General features: G+C 36.0%; 1 long non-coding RNA gene across 1 annotated transcript in view; it reads left to right on the forward strand.

The window, feature by feature from the left end:
• LOC107551407 (uncharacterized) overlaps nucleotides 1-18,191 on the forward strand; it is a 29,756-nt gene extending 11,565 nt beyond the window's left edge. Inside the window, exons 3-4 of the long non-coding RNA XR_001604764.1 lie at nucleotides 1,894-1,940; nucleotides 18,127-18,191. This is a non-coding gene — a long non-coding RNA (uncharacterized lncRNA). The remainder of the gene's footprint in view (nucleotides 1-1,893; nucleotides 1,941-18,126) is intronic.
• Nucleotides 18,192-27,528: the final 9,337 nt, after the last annotated feature.

A 27,528-nucleotide genomic window follows, 5' to 3' on the forward strand; every position in this document is an offset into this window, starting at 1 on the left:
AGTGCGTTGTGATTGACCGAATACCTCAAGCGTGTGATGGAAATGTTATGCCCCTCACCATACTGTGATGATGCCCTGTACGGCTGGAGCGACGATTCAAAAACATGAAAACCCATTATAAACGAGGCATTTGTTGCATCCAGTGGGGACATAATTACGGATTATAATGACTTATACTGTCTTTTTACGCGTTGCGTTGCATCGCGCCATGTAAACATAAAACCATGTCTGCATTTGTGATCGGAGAAATCACAAACAACAAGCGCTACTCTACACTGCCCAAAACTCGCGTTTGAATCGTCGGTGGCAAATTCTTTGAATATAAAAAAACGTACTTACAGTCTGTGAGTCAGAACAGCCGCATTGTAGTCTACTCTACCAGGATCAGGAAACAGTCCTCCATAAAATGTGCTGCACACATCTGAATATTTGGGTTAAACTGTTCTGGAACAGTGTTGTAAATACAACTTAACCACTGATTTCTAGTCGTGTCCTCTTTTGGAAGACCAAATAAAATAGTTTCGCTTTCACAACGAAACACACAGCATCACACACCGAGGCCTAGAGTGAGCAGAGGCCGGGGGCTAGAGAACGGCGCGGCCGGCAGGCTTGCGGCAACCACATGTGACGACCCCGGGCTGGACTCCGCTTCGTCCACGTGAAAGCCGATCCGGCGATCCACAGCACAAAGTTGTAGTATTTCCTCAGTGACCAGCACGGATCAGCTCCAGGCATGACGAAGCAGATATCGTCCTCTTTTGGAAGGCCAAACAAAGTAGTTTCGCTTTCACAATGAAGCACACAGCGCCTTCACAACATGGCGGCCGCAACAATACTACAGCGAGAATAAAAGTTACGCCTTCTTTCTTTGCGTGAACATTTGGGTGGTGTTATGCAAATCTTCCCACATCGTGACGTAGACATGTGGGGGCGTGTTAGAACGAGGCGTTTTAGGTAGGTGCGGTTGACTCTTAACTTTTATAAAGAAAATCTCTTTGGGTTTGAGACTTTAGTCTTTGCAACTTTACAGATCTTCTTTATGCACCAAGAGCTTGTAACACTCCACAGAGAAAGGAAAAATTTTAAATCGCATTATATGACACCTTTGAAACGCCTTAATGATAATTTAGCATTTCACTTCACAAGATGTTAATTGCTGAACTGTGAGTGGTGTGGATTATTATGATGTTTTTATCAGCTGTTTGGACTCTCATTCTGACGGCACCCATTCACTGCAGAGCATCCATTGGTGAGCAAGTGGTGTAATGCTAATTTCAGATAAAAACCCCAAAACCATCGATATTTTGAATGGTCTTAAATTGTACATTTTCAGCAAATTTTCATTTTTGGAAAATATTTCAACCTATAATCACCTTCGCAGTGAGGTGTGTTACGAAACGCAAAAGGACAGCGCACTTACGGTGCATTAGCTCAATGCATTTGTGTACTTTCAAATAGCATGTTTTTGGCATTATATGCATGTAAAATGAATGTAGCTTTTACTAATGTTTTTTAAGACCTACACACACCTAACCAAACATCCCTCAGTTAGTGATTTTTTGTGAGATTGTGAGTGCATATATTACAGTCTTAGTTAACAGAGCAGCACTGTTTGGGAATGTTTGCCTTTCCTGCCCTGTTGGAAACAACCTGTCTCTGTCTCTCTCTCTCTCTCTCTCGCTCTCTCTTATACCCCCTTCCCTCACTCCCATATGCTTTCACAACCTGTAGATCTTTCTAATCAGTCTTGCTCAATCTGTGTCCAGTGTTCACATTAGACCAGGAGAGTGAGTGTGTGCCGTCTAGAGAATTTAAATCAAAACTAAGCTGTAAAATAATGAAGAGCAGACATCGTCCTCCACCCTCCTCATCCTCCTCTGCTCTACTTCGCAGTGGGGTGGCCAGATCGGACAGCAAGATCAGTGCCAAAACCCTGTTTGGTAAGTAAACGTCATATTTATTTGTGAATTAAAGGTACTGTGAGCTATTTCATCTTTTTTGCTTCATTTATAAAATAAAATAAAATATTTGAAGATAAAATAATTCATTTTATTTTAAAGTAAAATAAAAATAAATTATTTTATTTCAGCAAGGTGATTTTAGCCATTTTCTTTAATACATTTAATTATTTTAAATAAATAAAATAGCTCAAACACCTTTAACGTGTTTTGGTAAAAAAAAATCCTTAAAAAAATGCTTAAACAAATATGATGAGCCTTATTTATGAAACAAAATGGACTTGTTTTTAAATAAAAATCCATTTAATTTAAATTCAATAAAATATTTTTTACTTGACTGAGTAAAATATAAATTATTTTATTTTTAATAAGTTGGTATATTACTGTATGCGCTAAAACAAATATGATGAGCCATATTTATGAAACCAAAAAACTCATTTTTAAATAAAATAAATTATTTTACTTTAAAGATATAAAATAAAATAGTTTACAGCACCTTTAACATATTTTATACTCTTTATTAAGTTGGTTAAAAAAAAAAGAGCTACAAATGCTTCTTTTTAAATTTAGGTCCTTTTCTAATTTTTGCAGTGAAATCAATGCAACAATTTATGCAAGAATAGTTTTACAGATTCGTTCTGCTTGTATAAGGCCCAATGTGTATCTGTAACGTAGTTGTGTATGGATGTGGTTTATTGTGTGTTTCTATGGCTCTTCCCTCCTCTATGAAATCACATCCTGTTTCCTTTGACATGACAGACAGAGTGTCACTGTATGATATGTAAACACCCTGGTCGTACAGTAGGACATTTGCATGAATATCGCACACACTCTCAGCGCTCACAGGCCTTTCTGCGATTCAGCTAAACCATAACAATCAGACGTTTGCCTATCAAATGAGTGTGCCAGGATATTTCAGACTGACCTCACACTATTGAGGTCATGAGGGACAGAGAAATCACTTATATTGGGAACCATTTACTTGGTGTAATGTTATTGATATATAGACTTATAGGCTTCAATTGATGTAGGTCACAGGTGTAGGGTGTAGGGTGACCTTACATCTCCTTTTCCCAGACACATCCTGGCCTAAATGGACTAAAATGTCTGGATTTGTGCTTTTTTCCCCTTATCGACAGTCTCTCTACAGTCCTCATACGTTTTTTGTATGTGTATTTGCATTTGACTGTTCTCTGTAGATCCTGCCTTCTTGCACACCATGATTGGTCGATTATGTACAATGCCTGCATGCTATTTGTCAAACTTCTTTTCAGTCATTACCTTCAGTAAGTATGAAAAAAATAGGAAAACAAAGAAAACAACAACAGCAATTTAAGTCAATTTAGAAATCCCGGCCAGGGCATGTTGGTTTAGGAAAAAGAGGACGTAAGGTCACCGTAATCACAGGTGTGTGTGTATATCAGCTATTTTACAAGGACTTCAAGCAGGATTTAACCAATCAGATCAGCCGTAGCTATCCGTTTTAGAACGAAAGGTTTAACATCATAGTTTACTTTAATTATGAATAATTAAAACAATTTTAAGTGCCCCTATTATGCCATTTTTACGGTTCCTAATATTGTTTTGGGAGTCTCCTACAATAGGATTATATGCATGCAAGGTCAAAAAACGCTTTCGTTTTCTCAAAATATGCATTTAATATCTACTAATTTTCCAGTGATTCTCAAACGATTCGTTCGAAGCAGTTCAAAGATTCAGTCTCTCTAAACCCCTCCTTTCCGTGAGCCTGCTCTGCTCTGATTGGTCAGATGGCCCAGTCTGTTGTGATTGGTCTACGGCGTACAGCGCGTTTCAGAAACGATACTTCTATTTCAATAGTTATGTATTTTGAACACTATATAGAAAATTTAAACATCTATTATTTATCATACTTCCAGGTTATGATTCAGTGGATCTCTGTTGTGATTGGTCTACGGCGTACAGCGCGTTTCAGAAACGATACTTCTATTTCAATAGTTATGTATTTTGAACACTATATAGAAAATTTAAACATCTATTATTTATCATACTTCCAGGTTATGATTCAGTGCAGCAGCTGATCCAAATAAACAGAATACTGATCCATCTTTCAACAGCAAGCGTTTTGTGAATCCCGCGTTGAACTCGCCGAGATTAGAGAAGCAGTCGTCAGTAGAATGATGTGTTTGTGGGCGGGTCAAGTTGTTCGCGGCCGGCCAACGTAGAACATAGGTGCGCATTATGCAAATGTGTTACCCCGTGACATGTAGCCGTCACAGAAGTGGGATTCGAATTACTAACGACTCGTTTCAGCTGGTCAGAGTCGATTCTTTATTTTGGGAGACAATAACTTTATTTATCGTGCACTTTCAGCTTTACAGCTTTGCAGATCGTTTACATTCACGTACAGCTACATTACACACTGCATGAAAGGCAATATTGGAAATGGCATAATAGGGGCACTTTAATATCAAAATTGTGGTAGCTTATTTTTGCAGAGTAATAAAATTTTTTTAAGAATTAAAAGAATTAAAGGAAAGGTAATTGCAACTTTTTTTCTCACAATTCTGTTTTTTTTTCTCGCAATTCTGGCTTCTTTATGAATTCTGAGTTTACATATTGCAATTCTGTTTTTATTTTTGTTTCTGCCACAAAATAAATTAAAAGGTAAGTCTTACTTTTCTTCTCAGAATTTATACCTGACAATTCAGATTTATTTTCTCTCGCAATTGCAAATTTCTACCTCGCAATTCAGACATTTCTTCTCAGAATTATGAATTTCTACCTCACAAATCAGACTTTTCTTAGAATTATGAAATTATTTCTCACAATTCAAACCATTCTTCTCAGAATTATGAATTTATATCTTCCCAATTCAAACTTTTTTTCTCACAATTGCACATTTCTACCTCACAATTCAGATTTTCTTCTCAAAATTATGAATTTATATCTGACAATTCAGAATTTTTTTCTCAAAATTGCGAATTTCTACTTCACAATTCAGACTTTTCTTCTCAGAATTATACATTTTGTTCTTACAATTCAAACTTTTCTTAAAATTATGAATTTATATCTCACAATTAATATTTTTTCTCAGAATTGTATCTCAGAATTGTGAGAAAGAAAGCCTAAATTAAGATAAAAGTCACAATTACCTTTTTTATTTTATCCCTTGTTGAAAACGAGATCCCATACTAAACTTTTTTTAAAGAAATAAATAATCTTTTGTACAATAAAAAGGTTCTATGGATGTTAAAGGTTCTTTATGGAACAACTGATGCAAAGAACCTTGATTTTTAAGCATATGGAGCAGATATCTATGCTTATATATATGACTACGGGGATATGGAAGCTGTGTATCATGGTGCCTTAAGATTTATTACGGATTAAAATGAGTTGGTCTTATTATAATCTCCATGTACCTTTAGCTCGAACTAATCTAGGTATAACTGCTTTTGAATATGCTGCACCGTCAGACTGGAACTCTCTTCAAATGAAACTGCGGCTAAATCAGTTGGTGTCTTTTAATAATTTTAAAACACTTTTGTGTGCAATAGAAAATTATTTAATGATTTGCAAATGCTTCTAATGCTGATATTTTATTGTTGTGATGTATTGTTGTTGGTCATGCATTTATTTGTATAACTGCGCCGCCTATCTTGGCCAGGACACTCCTGTAAAAGAGATTTTTAATCTCAGTGAGGTTCTCTCGTGGTTAAATAAAGGCTTAATATAATCATAAATTTACTTTTTTAGTGTGAATAGTGGAGACATGAGTGCTACATTTGAATAATACTAACTTTAAAGGAATGCATGGAGCAGGGTGTTTATCATACGCCTGCTGTCATGACTACTAGGTGTGTGTGCATCTCGTCCTAAATATACACACAGTCTGCCTCTGTGCCCAGCCGGGTGTGTCTGGAAAAAGGGGGCGTGTGGTTAACCCGGTCTGACATGTACATAAAAGAGGCTTTTGAGCTTTAGAGAAAATGAGAATGAAAGTAAGAGAGGGCAACATGCAGAAGACGAGAGAGATCCTTTCTGCTTTCTCCTTCCTAAATGTAATATTTGTCATTTATCAGAAACTCAAACTCTTAAAGAATCTTAGTTGATGGCTTATTGTAATGAGGTCGAGAGAGAAACAGTGACAGTGACTGATGGATTTTGGAAGGTGTTCACCTACTGTACAGTAATACTAGCTCAAGACGAACATGTCCAGTTCATATTTCAACCCAAACTCATGAGAAAATAATAAGAACTTATATTTTGCTTAAAGAAAACAAAGCCTATTTTAGATTTAAAAAAAAAATTAATGACACAAGCACATTTGCGACCAAATTTTCAAAATCTCATTACTGTAATGCAATTGGATATTAAATTTTTTTTAAAATAAATAAATAAACTAACAAGCAAACAAACATATTAAATAATATATCATTATTTTTGCATTACAGTATTGAGAGTACAAATATTTTGCATTGATTGTTTGAAAAATAACTTTTCATAACAATGCAAAATATTTTAATATATATTTTAATTTAAATATATATTTTTATTTTATGACTACGATTTTAAAAAAATTCAACCAGATTTCATTATCATAATGCAAAAAGTGAAATAAAATTCTCATTACTGCCATGGGGTTGTAAATTAATACAAATCATCAGAATTAATAAATAAATAATATTGGGTAAATAATACAATTTATTTGCATAAATTATTATAAATAATTTCTTTGCACTACGGTAATGAGAAAACCTACGGTACATTGATTTAAAACATAAATAAAAGCATAGAAAAGTCACAATCAAAATATTTTAATAAACCTAATTTTCCTTATGCAAATCATCATTTATTATGTCTTTAGAAACTGGGATGAAATATGACCAGGGTATGTTCTTTATAGGCTCTGTGCAATTCACCCGTGTGTTTATGTGTGTGTGCATTTATGCACCTGAGTCTTACATTACAGACACAACATGTTTTTATGTTTTTGTGTTCTGCACTCTGGCAATGACCCATGGGATGGTACACAGTCCTGCTAAGGGAACACAAATGAACACATGCAGAGTCAAACCTGATGCTCTTGCAAAGTTTCGCATTTCTGTTTGCTCATACACACTGAGCCATGCCTTTAAATCTGTTCCTGTGGTTTGGTTTTATTGTGTCGTGTACTCGGTTTAAACCTCACTTCCCATCAGCCTTCTGCAAACCAGTCCATGCAAAAATAAAAAATAAATCAGCAGAGTCATGCTTGCAAAGAGGCCATGCAAATGAGGTGGAATGCTTCAAACCCCACACACTTATCACATCATCAGATAAATGAGTGAAAGACATTGTCTGTTAAGATTGACTGGGTCAGGAAAGCACTATGAGTAAACAATGTAATACGTTAAATCTAGTCTTCTTTTATGCAAGCCCTTTTCCCTGATGGGATAAAAAAATTTAAATAAAAGTTAATTGTTTTTTTTAAAACTCACAATATGTATTTTTTCCCTCGTAATTCTGAAAAAAGTCACAATGTTAACTTACCATAGCAGGATATAAACTTGCAATTCTGAGAAGAAAAGTTGGAATTGTGAGATTACAAAAACAAAACAAAATGCAATTTGCTTTTTTTTTCTGTGATGGAAACAAAAAAACTGAATTGCAAGATGTAAACTCAGAATTATGGAAAAAAAAGTCAAAATTGCAAGTGTCATCAGTGTTGCAAGTGTTGTAAAGTGTCATCAGGTTGGAATACTGTGAGGAGAAGAAATGTACTTCTATCATACTTTCAGTCAGACCTAAAATCTAAAAGAAATAACTTTACATTGCAATAAAAATACAAAAATCTTGCTCAGTATTTTAGTTTTTCAGTAAAACATCTGAACATTCTTAAATCAATATATATTTACTAAAATGACAATTTTTTTTCAGAAAACAAGACTTATTAAAGGGGTCATATGATGCGATTTCAAGTTTTCCTTTCTCTTTGGAGTGTTACAAGCTGATTGTGCATAGATAAGATCCCTGAAGTTGCAAAGACTAAAGTCTCAAAACCAAAGAGATATTCTTTATCAAAGTTAAGACTCTGCCACGCCCCCCTAAAACGGCTCGTTCTAACACGCCCCCACATATCTACCTCACTATGTGGAAATATTTGCATAATGCCACCCAAATGTTCACACAAAGAAAGAAGGCGTGGTTTCAGTAACCGCAGTTAGTGTTGAAGCAGCATGTCAGGGAGACGCTGTGTGTTTCAGTGCAAAAGCAAAAGCACTTTATTTGGCCTTCCGAAAGTAGATGCATTTAGGAATCTTTAAGATGACTTACAACAGAACAGCAATGCATTTTATGGACGACTGTTTCGTGAACCTAGGAGAGGAGGTCATTCTGACTTTGCTATGACAATCTGGCGCTTCTGAATCAGCTACTGTTTTGTTATTAGTTTAAGTATTTGCTATTGACTGTTCAAATGCGGAGTTTTGCGCATCGTGTGTGTGTGTGTGTGTGTGAGCGCGCGCGTGTGTGTGAGAGAGAGAGAGAGCGAGAGAGAAAGAGAGCGCGCACGCGAGAGAGAGAGAGAGAGGGGGGGAGTCACATCACAGTGGAGTCAGCTGTCTTAACCGTGGCTTGTGCACTGCAAACACATATTCATCGGGCTCTGTCTTTACATTTATTTAGAAAGATGAAGCTCGCGATTATGGTAAGGGGCGTTACATTTCCGACGAGTGCTTGCGGTGTTCAGCCAATCACAATGCACCAGATCAGCTGGCTAATCAGAGCAGACTGCGCGTGTCGGAAGGAGGGACTTTGTAGAAAACGAAGCGTTTGAGAGAGGCGGGGCATAGAGGACCTACAATAATGTACAGTATTTGAAAAATAATGTGTTTTTTGAACATTAAAGCATGTCAACATATTCTGTTACACCAAATACACAAAATAATGATCTTTAAAAAAGCATCATATGACCCCTTTAAAATATTAAAAAGAAATGTGCTCAGTACATTCAGTTCTTCAATGAAACAGATACATTTACTTGAGAAGCAACAATGTTTCAGAAAACAAGGAATTATATCTTATCGTGATATCTATATCGTGCGTGATGTAAATTGCAAGGTGTAATTGCGTAATGTAAATTTAGAATTGTGAGATGTAAACTTAGAATTGCAAGATGTAAATTTACAATTGTGAGATGTAGATTTAGAATTGTGAGATATAAACTTAGAACTGAGATATAAACTTAGAATTGCGAGATGTAAATTTAGAATTGTGAGATGTAAATTTAGAATTGTGAGATGTAAATTGCAAGGTGTAATTGCGTAATGTAAATTTAGAATTGTGAGATGTAAACTTAGAATTGCAAGATGTAAATTTACAATTGTGAGATGTAGATTTAGAATTGTGAGATATAAACTTAGAACTGAGATATAAACTTAGAATTGCGAGATGTAAATTTAGAATTGTGAGATGTAAATGTAGAATTCTGAGATGTAAACTTAGAATTGTGAGATATAAATTTAGAACGGCATGATGTACATTTAGAATTGTGAGATGCAGATGTAGAATTGCAAGGTATAAACTTAGAATCACAAGATAGAACCTTAGAATTGTGAGATGTAAACATAGAATGGCGAGAAGTAATTTTAGAATTGTGAGATGTAAATTTAGAACTGAAAGACAAATTTAAAGATTTTTTGGCCATTTTGCCTTTTATTAAGATAGTATAGTATAGAGTAGGAGTATAGTATAGGAAAGTATAGAGTAGAAAGGAAGAGAAGTGAGAGAGCGAGAGGGGGGTGGGATCAGGAAAGGTCCTCAAGCCGTGATTCGAACTTGGGACGCACGCTCGCAACGCAATGGAATTATATGTCAGCGCCCTGGTCACTAGGCTATCGGTGCCGACACAACACAAAAATTTTGAATTCTGGGATATAAACTTACAATTGTGAGATGTAAAATTAAAATTATGTGATATAAACGTATAATTGCAAGATGTAAATTAGAATTGTGAGATGTAAATTCAGAATGGTGAGTTGTAAATTAAGAATATTTAGAAATTAAGAAATGTGATGTAAACTTAAAATGGTGAGATGTAAAAAGAATTGTGTGATATAAACTTATCAGAAGAATTCTGGGCAGAATTCTGAGTTTATATTTCGCAACTTTTTTTCTCAGAATTGCAAGATAAAAAAAAGTTGCCATTACCAACAGAAAAGGGCTTCTATAGTTTTCCGCTTCTTCTCTCATTTGCTTTCACCTTCTGTCCATATTCCGATGGTCAGGATCTGTGCTGGTGATGGTTAGAGGTTACTCGCACCATACGACAAATTTCCATATGGTAGCAACCACCCAAAACACCCTAGCAACTGCGTAGTAATGCAACACCCCTGTGGTTTAGTATATGCTGTTGACTGTGCTTGTTAGAATGGTGCTTTGAAACTGTAAGCGCAGAGGATGCTGTGTGTGTTTGTAGGTGTGGTTGTTGCGGCCCGTGTGTAACAGATGGTGTTCCCTGAATTGTTTCCAGATGGGACACTGTAGCCGTTTGGCCCGGCAGCATCACGACAGGTGATGCTTGTACCTGCAAAGGGATTAGGTTTTGTCTTGATGGCAACAGATTACAGATCGTTGCTGTTTGTGACATGAGAGCATATTTCCAAGCTATTTTACCTCTGATGTAGTTATGAAGGAAAATTAATATGTAACTATTAAGAATGTTGACAGGACAATCAAAATGTAGGAAAATGTCTTTATATGACAGATGGTTAAAAAAATCGGTTGACGTTTGAAAAACTTTATAATATTATTATTATAATTTTTTTTTTTTTATTCAAGTGACAGTGAAGAGATGTGTAAAGTTACAAAACTTTCTATTTGTCAAAGAATCCTGAAAAAAATACCATGATTTCTATAAGCATATTAAGCATCATAACTGTTTTCAACATAGATAATGATAATAAATGTTTTTTGAGCAGCAAATCAGTATGTTAGAATGATTTCTGAAGGATCATTTGACTCTAGGGCCTTTCGCACCGCGGGAACCTTTTCATAGTACCAGAACTAATTGTGGAACTACCCACTTTTTGGCGTTTTCGCACCGCCGGAACTGGGTGCGATTTTAGTACCGGACTGCCTTTTTCGAGAACCAAATTAGCTTCTACTCCAGAGCAGGGTCTAACCGGCACAGCTGGTACTAATCGTGACGTAAGTAGACACTGATTGGCCAAACGCGTACGAAAACGCCCAGGCACTTGTAACAAATGTAGCACTCCCAGGTGTTGTTGGAGATTCTTAGTCCTCCTTTCCGTTCTTTCAATCGCTTTACGTATACGTCGACTTTCCATGTCCATTATTGTGAAACCCGCGAGACACAACAAACACAGCTCCGATCACAGCGTCCTCCATCCTCCTGTTGTTAACATTGTTTTTCTTTGTTTCTGTTGTTGAACATTGCACAATTGCACAAATGATGACGCTGTCGACCGGCTTACGTCACTTCTTAGTACACACTCTCGGTGCGAATGCAACCCTTTAAATAGTTCACGCAAAAGAAGACTGAAGACTGGAGTAATGATGCTGAAAATTTAGCTTTGATCACAGGAATAAATTACATTTTAACATATTATTTTAAATTGTAATAATATTTCATCAAATAAATGCAACCTTAGTAAGTAAAGAGACTTCGTTCAAAAACATTTAAAAATCTTACTGTCCCTATTTATTTATTGGCGTTAAAAACAGTAATTACAATATTTCTCTCAATGAAAATAAATAAATAAATAAATAAGACCCCTACATTTTTAACAGTACTGTAATAAAAACAGTTATTAAAGTGTTTCAAACTGTTGTTTTGTTAAAGAAAGTTCACATAAAAATGTAAATTCTGTCATTATTTATTGACCTTCATCACGTCGTTCCAAACTGTTTTTGCGAAACAAAAGAAGATATTTTGAAATATGTATATGCAATAAAATTCAAGTTGTTTGGACCCCAATGCTCTTCAAAACATCTTCTTTTGTGTTCCACAGAAGAACAACAGTCAAACAGAGAAAGACAGTTGTGCATGTTGTGAAAGAGAGACAGGTGAGAGACAGGCAGAGGTGAGAGACGCTGAGTGACAGAGAGGTGAGACAGATTGTGTTACTGGACCTCCAGCAGTCACGTTAGGACAGCGCTTGCCTGACGGTGTGTGTGTGTGTGTGAGCACAAATAGACTTGTTTGAGGGTCAAAGGTTTCCAGTGGAGAGATTTTCTGCCGAAGGCCATCTTTTATTCTTGTTTAAACTGAAGTTTATGTGTTGGAAAGTGAGTTTGGAAAGTGTAAATACTGAGGAGAATAAATGTACTTCTGTCATACTTTCAGTCAGACCTAAAATCTAAAAGAAATAACTACACTGCAATAAATAAAAATAATAAATAAAAAATATTTTTGTTTTTCAGTAAAACATCTAAACATTCTTAAATCAATATATATTTACTAAAATGACACATTTTTTTCAGAAAACAAGACTTATTAAAATATTAAAAAGAAATGTGCTCAGTACATTCACTTCTTCAATGAAACATAGATTCATTTACTTGAGAAGCAACAATGTTTCAGAAAACAAGGAATTATATCTTATCAAAATTACGTGACTTTATGCTTAAAACTATGCCTAAAACCCTTTCAATTACGTTTAATTTTCTTACCCCACTGGCTGATTTCTTTTCTTGTTTTAATTATAAACTCAAAACTTGATTTTTATACATTTTCCAGAAACAAGAATTAATATCTGAAGTCATTTTGCATCTGAAGTAAGAATGATTTAAGTATGTTTAGATATTTTTACTGGAAAAAAGACAAAAAATACTGAGTTAAAGTATTTTTTGCAATGTTTTACCTAGAGAAAATTGTTGATTTTAATACTAAGATGTTATTTTATTTTACTTTTTTCATTTCTGTTTAATTTTATTTTCCAGTAAATTTGTTTCAAATGTTTCTCTTAAATTTCCTTAAAAGGTGACATATCATGAAAATCTGACTTTTCCAGATTTTAAGTGCATAATCAGGTCCCAAGTGCAATTACCAACCAAGGAAACGTGAAAAAGATTAACCCAGTAACTTTGTTTTGGTAAGCCTTTTTCTGCAAGCCTCTGAAAAAACGAGCGTGTCTGATTTCGCTCCCTTGGTGACGTTGTAAAGGGATCTCATTATAATATTACCGCCCCTTAATCTGTAAGTTTACACCCACAGCGCCGTCATTCTGATTTCGCAAGCGACAACGGTGTACCTGTGTTACTGGACCTCCAGCAGTCACGTTAGGACAGCGCTTGCCTGACGGTGTGTGTGTGTGTGAGCACAAATAGACTTGTTTGAGGGTCAAAGGTTTCCAGTGGAGAGATTTTCTGCCGAAGGCCATCTTTTATTCTTGTTTAAACTGAAGTTTATGTGTTGGAAAGTGAGTTTGGAAAGTGTAAATACTGAGGAGAATAAATGTACTTCTGTCATACTTTCAGTCAGACCTAAAATCTAAAAGAAATAACTACACTGCAATAAATAAAAATAATAAATAAAAAATATTTTTGTTTTTCAGTAAAACATCTAAACATTCTTAAATCAATATATATTTACTAAAATGACACATTTTTTTCAGAAAACAAGACTTATTAAAATATTAAAAAGAAATGTGCTCAGTACATTCACTTCTTCAATGAAACATAGATTCATTTACTTGAGAAGCAACAATGTTTCAGAAAACAAGGAATTATATCTTATCAAAATTACGTGACTTTATGCTTAAAACTATGCCTAAAACCCTTTCAATTACGTTTAATTTTCTTACCCCACTGGCTGATTTCTTTTCTTGTTTTAATTATAAACTCAAAACTTGATTTTTATACATTTTCCAGAAACAAGAATTAATATCTGAAGTCATTTTGCATCTGAAGTAAGAATGATTTAAGTATGTTTAGATATTTTTACTGGAAAAAAGACAAAAAATACTGAGTTAAAGTATTTTTTGCAATGTTTTACCTAGAGAAAATTGTTGATTTTAATACTAAGATGTTATTTTATTTTACTTTTTTCATTTCTGTTTAATTTTATTTTCCAGTAAATTTGTTTCAAATGTTTCTCTTAAATTTCCTTAAAAGGTGACATATCATGAAAATCTGACTTTTCCAGATTTTAAGTGCATAATCAGGTCCCAAGTGCAATTACCAACCAAGGAAACGTGAAAAAGATTAACCCAGTAACTTTGTTTTGGTAAGCCTTTTTCTGCAAGCCTCTGAAAAAACGAGCGTGTCTGATTTCGCTCCCTTGGTGACGTTGTAAAGGGATCTCATTATAATATTACCGCCCCTTAATCTGTAAGTTTACACCCACAGCGCTGTTATTGTGTTTTCGCAAGCGACAACGGTGTACTAGTTCTAATGCCATGGCGAAAGTTTGAGCAAAACATCCTAACTGTTCTGTCTTTGGCTGCACAGACGAGCACAGAACACTGTTTAGAGTTCCAGCCTCAGAGGAGACAAGAGAGCAGTGGATTTATTGATTTAGTTAATGTATATTGCTGCTGCGCCACAGATCTAAAATAAACACGTGATTTATTTCCCAGCTGTTTACCTTCACAGACATAACCGACTGTTTTTGTAACTCGTGTGTTTTTAACGTAAACTTGTGCGTGAATGAGAACTTAGTTTAGTACTCACATGCTGTGACAGCCGCTTTCTGTCCGTGTGCTTCAGATGTGTGCTCTTAGAAAACTGTATATCAGAAGTTTAAACTTGTATGGTTTAAAACGCATGATTTCAGCGCGATAAACATGATAATCAGAAACAAAACAGATGTTTTTAGCAGGTACGAGCTGTAATGGCGCAGCCCTATTCTGGAAAAGGGGGCGGGGAGCAGCAGCTCATTTCATTTAATGAGACAGGCCCGAAAAACAGCGCGTTTCTGCTTCCACTCAAAATAGGCATTTTCATTTTTGAGTATTTTGAACTGAAACTTCACAGACACATTCTGGGGACACCAGAGACTTATATTACATATGGTAAAAAGGGGCATAATATGTCTCCTTTAAGAAAAAGAAAAATAGTCACAAATGAGTCAGTAGCTGCTTTACGGTATAAAATGAATGTGAATCATTTAATGATTCACTTACTCAGATCATGCAGTGAGCAATATTTGAGTTCATATTGAGATCTCCAGATTTGATGTCATACTTTGGTATCAGAACCCAGTTTGAGACACTTTTGAGATCTTTTGGATCTTGTTCTCAAGTTAAAAATAAGAAGGCAAAACCTCCATGTACTCTCATTGCTGTCTAGGAGATACAAATAAAGAATAATAAATAAATGACATTGGTGATTTTCTTTGGTGGATCGAGGTTCATCGGAGTGTGAGTTTAATTGCTTGTGTTAAATTAGCACAACAATTATCAAAGACTCAGAATCGTGAGAGGCTGGAGTTCGTCCCGTGTGATGTTTAGATCTCCCTCGTTGTGAGCTGTCGACAAGCTGCGAAGCGTTTGGAGTAAATGTCAGGCATGAATAACACATGCACTCAGCTCGACTTTCACAAAGACTCCGTGGTCCAAACTGTTAGGACTCTGTCCATCCAGCAGGAAGAGAAGGAGGAGTGTGAAGACGACTTCCTGGAGAGATGGAGAGAGAGATACGGGGGAGGATGTGCTGGAGGAGGGGTGTGAAAGAATGTAGCTCTGATATGTGATCCCGTAAAGCAGCTGATGAGAACATGTGCTCATTTAGAGGTAATGATTAGCTCTGGTCACTTAACCCCAGAGATCCACACAGGGCGATGACCCTCTATCTCTCAATTCAGTTTCAGTTTAATGTACTTCACTGGCATGACAAAATGTGTTTGTTTTGCTTAACTGTATATATTAGTGCAATAATGGTAATTTTCATGCAAATATATTTTGTATATTAAAGTGAACATCAAATGAAATATTACCGTGTATAGTACTGTATACATTTCAGTTTGAAAGTTTGGGGTCTGTAAGATTTTTTTTTTTGAAAGAAATAATAGTTTTATTTAGCAAGGATGTATTAAATTGTTTAAAAGTGACAGTAAAGACATTTACAATGTTACAAAAAAATTATATTTCAAATAAATGCTGTTCTTTTAAACTTTCTATTTAAAGGATCCTGAAAAAAACTTCCACAAAAATATAAAGCAGCACAATTGTTTTCAAGATTTATAATAATCAAAAATCAGCATATTAGAATGATTTCTGAAGGATCCTGTGACACTGAAGGCTGGAGTAATGATGCTAAAAATTCAGCTTTGATCACAAGAATAAATTACATTTTACAATATATTGCAATAAAAAAACAGTTATTTTAAATTGAAATACTATTTCCCAATATTACTGTTCTTACTGGGTTTTTGAGCCAATAAATGCAACCTTGGTGAGCAGATAAGTCATTAAAAACATTAAAGAACTCTCAGTGCCCCCAAATTAAATTAAATTGACAATAAGACAAAAATAAAAAAGTTAAAGAATATTAAATAATATATTCATATTTTTTTCTATTTTTAAATAATAATGAAATAATATTGTTAAATATTATTTATTAAATGTTAGATAATAATTATAGTGTGTATATATACACACATGCATACACACACATGCACACACACACACACAGGTTTGTTTTTATGATTTATGGGGACTCTCCGTTAGGCGTAATGGTTTTTATACTGTACAGACCGTATATTCTATTGCCCTACACCAACCCTACCCCTAAACCTACCCCTTACAGGAGACTTTCTGCTATTTCAGATTTTCAATACACTCCATTCTGTGTGATTTATAAGCGTTTTGAAAAGTGGGGACATGGGGTAATGTCCTGAAAAGTCACCTTCTCCTTGTTATACCTATGTCATACCTTTGTCATTATACACATTTCTCAAAAAGTCCTCATTTGTCACAAAAACGCACGCAAACACACACACACACGTGTTTGTGTGTGTCAGTAATAGTAATACTGTAATACTGTACACAAGCAACTTCTTTCCCTCTGTTGCCACTTCATATCCATTCCACACTATTTTCCATATACAGTTAGTCATCAGCTGCTGTGATTCATTCATATTTCCAGAATCACATTTGATTGACAACCCTCAAAAACATTGTCACCATGACAACATGCCACCCGTCCATATGTAACTATTTTAAACCTAACTTTGCTGTCAGCATTCTTACAGCGAGTCATAACTAGACCGCAAAAGAACATCGTAAACATAGTTTGACGCTAAAACATGTTTTCAAGAGAGAATTCTGCTCTTTAACCTTGAACTAAACTTAATACATCCATTAAAAGCCTTTTAAACCTTAACAGAGCCATATACTGCAGTCGTCAAGTGTTTGCCTAAGAGAGACGTCTGATGTTTTTCCTCGCGAAAAGACTCTAGCGGTCAAACGAGAGCTCAAGAACGGCTCAAACTTGCTCAGATTCGCCAAAGTTTGTAATCAAAACTCTCCTGAACCTAAAACAGCAACTAAAATGTAGGATCTAAAACAAACGTGAAGACGAGTGTTTTGTAAAACACGCAGTGCTGAGCTGATTTATAGGACTGCTGTAAAACAAACAGCGATATGATATTGAAGCCATAGATGGAGGGAGGTGTTACACGGTTTGACCTTTGACCTCGAATAAAAGAGGCAGGTGAAACACGATTCCCAGCCTGTCAGAACATTTCCTGTCTGTAAGTCCGTCGGTTCGGAGCATTACTGCTGGAAGCCTAAAAATTTGTCAAACCATGGAGATGTTTAACGCAGATTTGTAGACCGGAAGTTGAATTTAAATTCATTGCTTTGAAAGGTAGGAGTGAGAATTTTTAGGAAAAGGTTTTTTAATAATTATCTCATTTTGACTCATTGTGTTGCTAACTGTATTGTTGCGTCTTGGTGTTTCATGTTCGTTATGCAAATGCTGACTGGTGTTTTATCAGTTTTTCTGTTCATGTATATGAAACGTCTCGCTTAAGTGATCTAGACGGTCCAAAATGTGGCACTATCCAGGTTAGTTTGAGTCTTGTCTGAACATTAAACTTGAGTATTTATATCCGTTGCTTAAATCTCTCTAAAAAAATGACTTTACATATGAGGAAACAGTCGAAACGCAGATAGTGTCTTTCCTCTTGCAAGTCTGTGAATATTGTCTCATATGTCTATGTTTGTGTCTCTGTTTCTTTTAGAGCAACGAAAGAAGTACTCAAACTCGAACGTCATCATGCAAGAGACGTCGCAATACCATGTGCAGGTGAGCGAGATTCTAAACTACTGATTCTTTTCATTCTGTTTCTTCCTTCTAAGCTTGTTGATTAGCTGAACCTCGCCACTGAGAGATTGGTTTAATATTTAACGTGATTCAACTGATGACTTGATATCGTAATAAAGCAGTCAGGTCACTTGATCACCGCAGAGATTTGTCAGGGCAGAGTTAACCTCCATCTAAACAGATAACGCAATCTGCGGTCTGAAATCCACATTATACAACACCTAGTTCCAGTCCTTGAATTTGATTGGCCGAAATGCAGTGGTGCATTTTATGCAACGCAACCTGAAAGAACCCCAGCAGAACAGGCGAATTAGCCATGCGCAAGTACGTCATTGTTGCGCTAATCAAATGGCAACTTGATCCAGGACTGACTCGAGACGTTCTGTTGAACTTTGTTCTGATCTGTACACAATATTTTCCTTGGTTTGTTTTTCCTCACTTTCACCCTTCACTTGTTGTAAAGACTATATTATGTCTCTTATCTCTTTTTCTCGCTCTCAAACATGCATAAAGTTGATAAACGCCCACGCCAGCCAAAGTCATATCGGGTCTTGAATGCTTCTACACTCTTGTGATATCAGAAGCATCATGCCAAAGTAATCTGAGTTTAGGCACGTAAGAATTAAAAAAAAAAAACATATTGAGAGTATTTCTTTTTTTATTGCCCAGATCATTGACTTTTTAAAATTAATTCTATTTTTGGTTTCATAATTAATGTAAATACTATTCCGAGAACTGGTCTTTTGAAAGGGTTTTGAAAGTGGTGTTCATGATTCGATTTTTACATTTTCTGTAGAAAATGTCTGTGTTGAACTCATTCCCAAGATTCAGAGGTTTGCTGGGTTGCTTTTAGGGTAGGTGTAGGTGGTTGCTATAGTGTTTAATTGGTTTTAAGACTATTCTAGGTGGTTGCTAGGGTGTTTAGGTAGTTTAACGGCAATTCTAGGTGGTTGCTAGTTTTAGGACAATTCTACAGTAGGTGGTTGCTATGGTGTTTAAGTGGTTGTAAGACAATTCTAGGTGGTTGCTAGGGTGTTTAGGTGGTTGCTAGGTTGTTTAAGTAGATTTAGGACAATTCTAGGTGGTTGCTAGGGTGTTTAAGTGGTTATAGGACAATTCTACAGTAGGTGGTTGCTATGGTGTGTAAATGGTTGTAAGATAATTCTAGGTGGTTTCTAGGGTGTTTTGTGGGTTTTAGTGCACTGCTGGGTGGTTGCTAGAGTGTTTAGGTAGTTCAATGGCAATTATATGTGGTTGCTAGGATAGAGTGTTTTAAGGGCATTGCTAGGTGGTTTGGGTGGTTTTATGACAATTCTAGGTGGTTGCTAAGGTGTTTGAGCGGTTGCTAGGGGGTTTAACTGGTTTTAAGATAATTATAGGTGGTTGTTAAGGGGTTTGGGTGGTTTAAGGGCAATTCTAGGTTGTTGCTAAGGTATTTGAGTGGCTTAAGGCCATTGCTAGGGTGTTTGCGTGGTTTTAGGGCAAATCCATGGGGTTGCAAGGGTGTTTGGGTGGTTTTAGGGCATTCCTAGGTGTTTTTTATGGTGTTTGAGTGGTTTAAGGCCATTCTAAGTGGTTTCTATGGTGTTTGAGTGGTTTAATGGCAAATCTAAGTGGTTACTAGGGTACACGAGTGGTTTTAGGGCAAATCCATGGGGTTGCAAGGGTGTTTGGGTGGTTTTAGGGCCATTCTAAGTGGTTTCTATGGTGTTTGAGTGGTTTAATGGCAAATCTAAGTGGTTACTAGGGTACACGAGTGGTTTTAGGGCAATTATATGGGGTTGCTAGGGTGTTTGAGGAGTTTTAGGGCAATTCTAAGTGGTTTCTATGGTGTTTGATTGGTTTAATGGTAAATCTAAGTGGTTACTAGGGTACAGGGTGGTTTTAGGGCTATTCTATGGGGTTGCTAGGGTGTTTGAGTTTTAGGGAAATTCTAGGTGGTTTCTGTGGTGTTTAAATGGTTTTATGACAATTCTAGGTGGTTTCTAGGGTATTTGAGTGGGTTTAGGACATTCCTAGGTGGATTCTGTGGTGTTTAAGTGGTTTTAGGACAATTCTAGGTGGTTGCTGGGGTGTTTGAGTGGTTTTAGGACATTCCTATGTGGTTTCTATGGTGTTTGAGTGGTTTTAGGGCAATTCTAAGTGGTTGCTAGGGTGTTTGATGTGTTTTAGGGCAATTCTAGGTGTTTTCTATGGTGTTTAAGTGGTTTTTGGACTATTGTAGATGGTTGCTAGGGTGTTTGGGTGATTTTAGGACATTCCTATGTGGTTTCTACACAGCAAAATCCCCCGAGTTAAATCAACTCTACTCAGAGTACATATTGTCCCAATCTACAGAGTGTTAAAACACTGAAGCAGAGTTACCACTGTTGAGGATTATGTGGTACGTTTTCATGTCTAAAAGCCTGAGCAGTAGTTGTTCATCTTCAACATTGTTAACAGTGGGTTTTCTTTACTAATGTTCAATCATTACTGAATTAATTACTGGTGTTTGAGTGGTTTTAGGGAAATATTACATGGTTGCTATGGGGTTTAGGTGGTTTTAGGGCATTCCCAGTTGGTTTTTAGGGTGTGTGAGTGATTTTTTGGGTGTTTGGGTGGTTCTTAATAAAAAATAAATTTCCCTGCTAAACCTAAAACCCACTGAAGAATAGGGGTGTGCGATATGATGATTTTAGATCGTGGATGATAAAAATGTCTCCACGATCTGCTTTTTAAGAAATATCGTAGTATCGTGCTACAGTGCATATTCTATCAGTTGCAGTTCTGGTGCCTCCATCTCAATATACTGTAAGCCACATGCATTCACATCAGTGTTAACTCAGCGGTAGTGTTAAGGCCGGTTCACACCAAGAGCGATAACTATAAAGATAACGATATTAGCGTCCACACCAGCGCACGATATCGTCTGTTTATTCTAAGAGCACACACGTCTGACGCTTTAAATTCTCCAGCTCGTTACAGCAGGATGGATTCTGATTGACTGTCAATGTTTTTATCATTCATCAGCTGGAAAAAAAATCGTTCTGAAAGTGATTCCAACGATATCGTTTCTCTGTGCCTTTATCGTTATACTTGTGGTGTGGACTCTGCTATTCTTTAATATTGAGAACGATTTTTAGAACTATATCTTTATCGTTATCTTTATAGTTATCGTCCTTGGTGTGAATGGGCCTTTACTCTCACAGGGCACTGTACTTATTCGCAGTCACAAAAGTACATTGTTTACTCATCTGCTATAAAGGTTAAATATTTCATTTGCGCGCTGGTCGAGAAGGGTCTGGCTGCAGCCTCGCACTTGCACTCTCAGACACCTGCGCTTCCGCTAGCGACGTCACTTGCAGGCTTTATTTATTTATTTTTTTTCTATTTTTTATTACTTTTAGTTTGAATCTCTCAACATTTTACAACAGTAGCAAGGTGGTGAAGACAAGAAAAAAGAAACTAAACTACAATGTCACTTGCAATCGCCACTTGCACTCTCTGCTATCTGTGACGTCACTTGCAATCGACACAAATCGTGCGTGTTGCCAATGGAGACAAGACGCTGTGGTGGTGATTAAACGATTAAAACTAATTTAGTACTATAACATACAGGGTCCTGCAAGAAAAAGACAAGACCCGCAAATCCGTAGCCACAGAACAGCAGAATATGAACGCAATGCGCAAAGTCTTTCGTTAAGCGTTTTCCTCCTGTAGCGGAAGCGCAAGTGTCTGAGAGTGCAAGCCTGAAAATGCACGTCTGAGAGTGCAAGTGCAAGGCTGCAGCTAGACCCTCTGAGGGCCGTGTACACCTGAAGCGTACGCACTAAAAAGCCTGTCAAACAGGGCCTGATTACTGAACTAAGTTATCTTTTGCGCTAATACTGTCAAAACACACAAGGTTTACATATAGACTAAGGTGGTTATGTCTACAATGAAAGTAAACAGTTGAGAGAAAAACGGATACGTGCCTGTATATTAGATGCGTCTATCTCTTAAAGGGATAGTACTAAACATGCAGCCGACTATCATTAAAGGGATAGTTCACTCTAAAATTTAATTTCTGTCATTATATACTCACTCACATGTTGTCCTAAACCTGTATTAATTTCTTTCTTGTGCTGAACACAAAAGAAGATATTTTGAAGAATGCGGGTAACCAAACAGTTGCTGGTCCACATTGAATTTGATAGTAGGAAAAAATACTATGGAAGTCACTGTGGACCTGCAACTGTTTGGTTTTCCACGTTCTTCAAAATAGAATTTATGTTCAGCAGAAGAAATAAATTCCTTCAGGTTTAAAACAACTTTTGAGTGAGTAAATGATGTTATAAAAATAAAACACTATGACAGAATTGACAGACAGATGACAGAAGTTTTATTTTTGGGTGAACTATTCCTTTAACGATAATGAAACAACTCACTGACTGACAGCAGCTCTTGTTGAGTTTACCTAAACAACTTCATGGAAACCACTGACCTGGTGTACTCTCTCGTAAATGGCTGTATATGTGCAAACATCTTGACAACCATCTCAAAGTTAAACTTTCTTTTTGTGCAGTTGAAAGTTGGTTGGACTACATCCTGTTGAAGTCTTTCCACTTTCCGGGTAGAGTCTGATCAAGACGTGTCAAACGTGTTTGTGTTGGATTGTCTGGTTAATCCATGGCAGCCATGCTGAGATCTCCTTCCCTTATATAACTAGTGACAATACCTAATCTGCTTATGAATCATGCATAATGCTTTGAATAATTTGCTCTCTTTGATGGGATCACTGTTTGTCACATAGTATTGTGACACGTAAATGCACACCCACCGACACACACACACACACACACACACACGGGTGTGGTTAAATTGCTGAAGTAGATATAAAAATATTATAAGGAGGCGTGTGCTAACATTACTCACTCAGTCGAAATGACAATTAATTCCTTTAAGAGCAACACCCAATGACATTCAGAAAGAGAACCTATGTAGGTTTATTTTAGACCATTGGGACATTCACCAATTATCTACTACTGAAAAATCACTAATAAGATGTCTTTAATACCGCAGCCTTTTCTCCTAGAATGCATTGGAATAAAATGGAGAGAAACTCAAATCTGTTTAGTTTTTGTAGTCGGCTCAGGAAAAAACCCCCCACATGAAATCCAGTGTTTACAAACTCAGTCCAAACCATGATTAAAATCAGATTTCTATATAGTCATTTGGGATGCAAAATATATTTAAAAGTATGCCATATTGTCTGGAACTGTTTAAATGCACTACTTTTTGCTTTCCCTTTCCACATGAAGTGAATTGTGACATTTACTGTGTAGAGAATATTGAATAAATGAGCAAGTCAAATGGTTTTAGCTCTCATAGACAAACGCTACTGGAGTGGTTTTTAAATAACTAATTACTAGCCAGAATGACTGACACCAAGTTTCACAACACTTCTACCCACTGAACAGACTGTACGTCTACTGACGTCCTAAAAACACGAAACAGGATCAACAGATAGTAAAGCCACATTTACTTTAAGGTTGCTGTGTGTAATAGTTGTTCATTTATTTAGGAATGCAACAGTATCAGCACTGGGCTTTAGTTACATTCTGACTTCAGGTGTGATTTTCTTCCTTAAAAACCGGTTACAGGTTCATCAGAGATAGTAGACTGTACAGCTATTCATTCACACACACACACACACACACACACACACACACACAATGGAGCTAATATGTGTGTGTGTGTGTGTAAGTGATTAATGAGAAGTGCACAGGAGATGCAATTCACAATTGATTTAGCATGCTAAGCTTACAAAGAAATTCCCATAAAATACACAAATATTGAGTAAAATAGTACATTTTTAATTAGATCAAACAATTTTGATACTTTTTAGTATTGATTTAGTTCTATTTATAATCAATGATGCCCGCATTCTCCACCACCTGAGCTCATCACAAGCAGTTTGTCTCTGCAAATTGTATGATAGGAAGGCAAAGCCTATAATTTGGCCAAAATGAGCCATCATTAAAAGCTAGGGTGTTTAGGTAGTTTTAGGCAATTGCTAGGTGGTTCTTAGGATGTTTAGCCCTATAAATTCGTACTGTGGCATATTTGATACACACATTTCTAAGGCATCTAAATTATCAATATGACCAAAACCATGCTGAAAAACCTGTTTTACACAAACACTACACACCTGTCATCTGATTGATAGTTTATATTTTTAGCGAGTAAAAGGCCTTGTAAATTGTAAAAAAACATCCTCTGTGAGGTTGTTGTACACTTGTCTTTTTACTGTGAAATCTTTAGTGATTTTTATAAAGCAAGCATGAGAATAACTTTCATATTCCCTAGTAAAAAAGTAATACTTTTAAATTGCATTTATTTCATACAAAGTATAGTTCAAATCTATTAACATATTTACTGACATAACACTCGAGACTTACAGATATTAGAGTACTACTAGTACACAATGCACATTTCTTAATATTAAGCCTAAAATGTGTTTTAATGTCACTATTGATGAGGGTTGTATCATCTTTCAATAATATCGGCCTTCAAATGCAAGATATTTAAAGTGTACGTGAAGTGTACTTGCAATAGTTCCACTTTAGCACAATCAAATATACTTAAGTAGATCTTTAGTTGGATTTCAATTTCAATTAAAGTGCATTAAGCCCAAGAGTAGTTGTTCCAATTTAGCAGACTTAAGTATATCAGTTTAGTATACTAAAAGTACAACTGCAGGGTATTTTTTATTACGTACATAAGTATTATAACCGTTACCTTACTCTAAAAAAAAAAAAAGTGTTGGTTATACATCTGTTTTATAGGGAGGGAACCCCTAACTAGATTTTATCTAAGGCACAACAGAAGACATCAATAAGGCAAAATATAGCAAGCAATGACCAAAACCTGTCAAATCTATAAATAAAACAAATAAATGCTTCTCATTCATTGACCTCTTTTTATCTTTCACACCCCTTAATACAACAAACAGACATATTTCGACAACATAAACTCAGGACAGCAGACAAGTCAAAATCTTATCTGTTCTGATGTGATGATGACATTGATACAGTTGCTGAATGTTCATTCCACACAGTGTAGAAATCAATGTCCATGAAATCCAATGTTCAAGAATACCATCCAAAAATGTCCCCAGTGCAACACGTGATCCATGGTGTAGATCTCAATCCAAACACTGAGCAAGTCTTTAAAGTCACATTTGTGGCATAACCCAGTTCAAGAATCCACAACAGTTGCCAAATAAATTCACAGCCTCAAAACCCACTTTAAAGTCATCCTTATGATGCAGGTCAAAAACAGGAATAAATCCCACAGACTGTGGAGTCCTTCTAAATAAAATGAAATAAATCACATTAGAAAAATAACTACCCAAAAACATTCAATCAATACAAAACAAGAAACAATGCTTACTTCAGATTGAGCACAAAACTCAAGGTTTCTCAATCAGGACAAGTGATTGTTTGGAGCCATGCTTACTTCACTCCATTACGAATATGACTTCTTCTACCCCCTACACCCATTTTATATCTAAGAATACAGCTCCATGTCGCCCCCTCATGGTGGGTAGTACAATTACAATATAAAAAACATGCTAACAGGTTTGTGACTGTTACAGTATGTAAATGTATTTGTAGTATACATTATCCATACATCTCATTTTAGAAAAGTGTGAGAACTGATATTCATAAGTATTTTATAGAAGTAGTGCGCTACTCTTATAAAAATTTAATTGATTTACATTACAAGCTATTAGAAATGTATCTTTTTGGCCATATAAATATCAGAAACAGTCCCAAATTGCATATTTTTGCTCAGTTTGGGTATCCTCAAGTATGAGCTCCATATTATCACTATATAACACTATATGAACCATAAAAGCCTGATATATCAAATATGATACTCAACAAAAACAACAGCAAAAAAATATGCTACAACTTTTTTTGTAGATTATTTTATATTTTGTCTAAAGATTCAACAAACTTTTCAATTTCACAAACTTGGACCAATATTTAATATGTCAGTAGGGCTGTGAATCTTTGGGTAGATAGTGAATCAATTCGATTCACGATTCATAGGTTTTCGATTCGATTCAAGAAAGATTTTTGCAAATTCAGAACGATTCGATTAACGATTCGATTCTGCATTCTTTAAGTGCATTCACAGGATTATTTCAATGCTTCCCCTAAATTCTTTAAATGCTTAGTCAGGGGGCAAATTACACAGCAGCCTTTATGGTTAGGGAACCATAGGTTACAGAAAAAAACCCCACTTTTGTCCATTGTTAGATGCTAGTTTAATGATGCTATGGGGCATGACATGGCATATGTAGAAATTTATGTAAGCCAAGATTTTGAAAAAGAGCTTTAAAAATATTATGTATAGGCTAACATTTTGTCACACCAGGGGCATAGCCATCATTTCAGAAGTGATAGAAATGTCAAATACAATAATTTTATGTATGTATTTTATTATTATTATAATTTTTTTTACACGGAATTATTTTCTTCTCTTACTTTGAATTTGCTATAAGAAATCAAATACACTGCTGGACAATAATCAATCATTTATAATCTAACATTTTTTCCTAATGGCAATTTTATGATCGTTTTATATACTACAAATAATTATTCCAATTTTCTGCACAGAATAAGGTAGAAAATATACTTTATAGTTTCTGTACTGTAGTAAATGATATGTCAATTAGCACTGCATCATTCAAAAATGTTATTTATTTATTGTGTTTATTGTCTTAACGTTTCAGTTCATTCTGCTTTGTATACAGTTTATCTGCAGATATAGCCTGGCACGTCTATGAGATCACTTCTCTTTCAGTGCGAAAACTTCTTTATCTCATTCTCATAAAATAAAATGCTATAGTCTTTAACTTTTCCTCTCCAACTGCGAATGATGATTCTGAAGGAAAACGCGCAGTTGTCTGTTTGCTATAGCAAAGAACGTCTCGGGTTACTTATGCAACCATGGTTCCCTGAGGGGAACGAGACACTGCGTCCTCTAGGGGTCGCTATGGGGAACGCCTCGTCGTGTCCCGTGTCTGAAGCCTACATTGAAAAAACACCAACTTGTTTGGCCGGCGACAGCCATGACGTCACTACCGTCGCAACTAGTACAAAATAGGCGCCGGTAGCGCACATCATCACTTCTTCGTCTGAAGCTTGTGTCCGCAGCATGGCACAAAAGCTAGAGGACGCAGTGTCTCGTTCCCCTCAGGGAACCATGGTTACATAAGTAACCCGAGACGTTCCCTTTCGTGGAACTTCGAACTGCGTCCTCTAGGGGTCGCTATGGGGAACGGTAT

Source organism: Sinocyclocheilus grahami, unplaced genomic scaffold, assembly GCF_001515645.1.
Source record: "Sinocyclocheilus grahami isolate Dianchi unplaced genomic scaffold, SAMN03320097.WGS_v1.1 scaffold423.1, whole genome shotgun sequence".
In the NCBI taxonomy this organism is placed as follows: domain Eukaryota; kingdom Metazoa; phylum Chordata; class Actinopteri; order Cypriniformes; family Cyprinidae; genus Sinocyclocheilus; species Sinocyclocheilus grahami.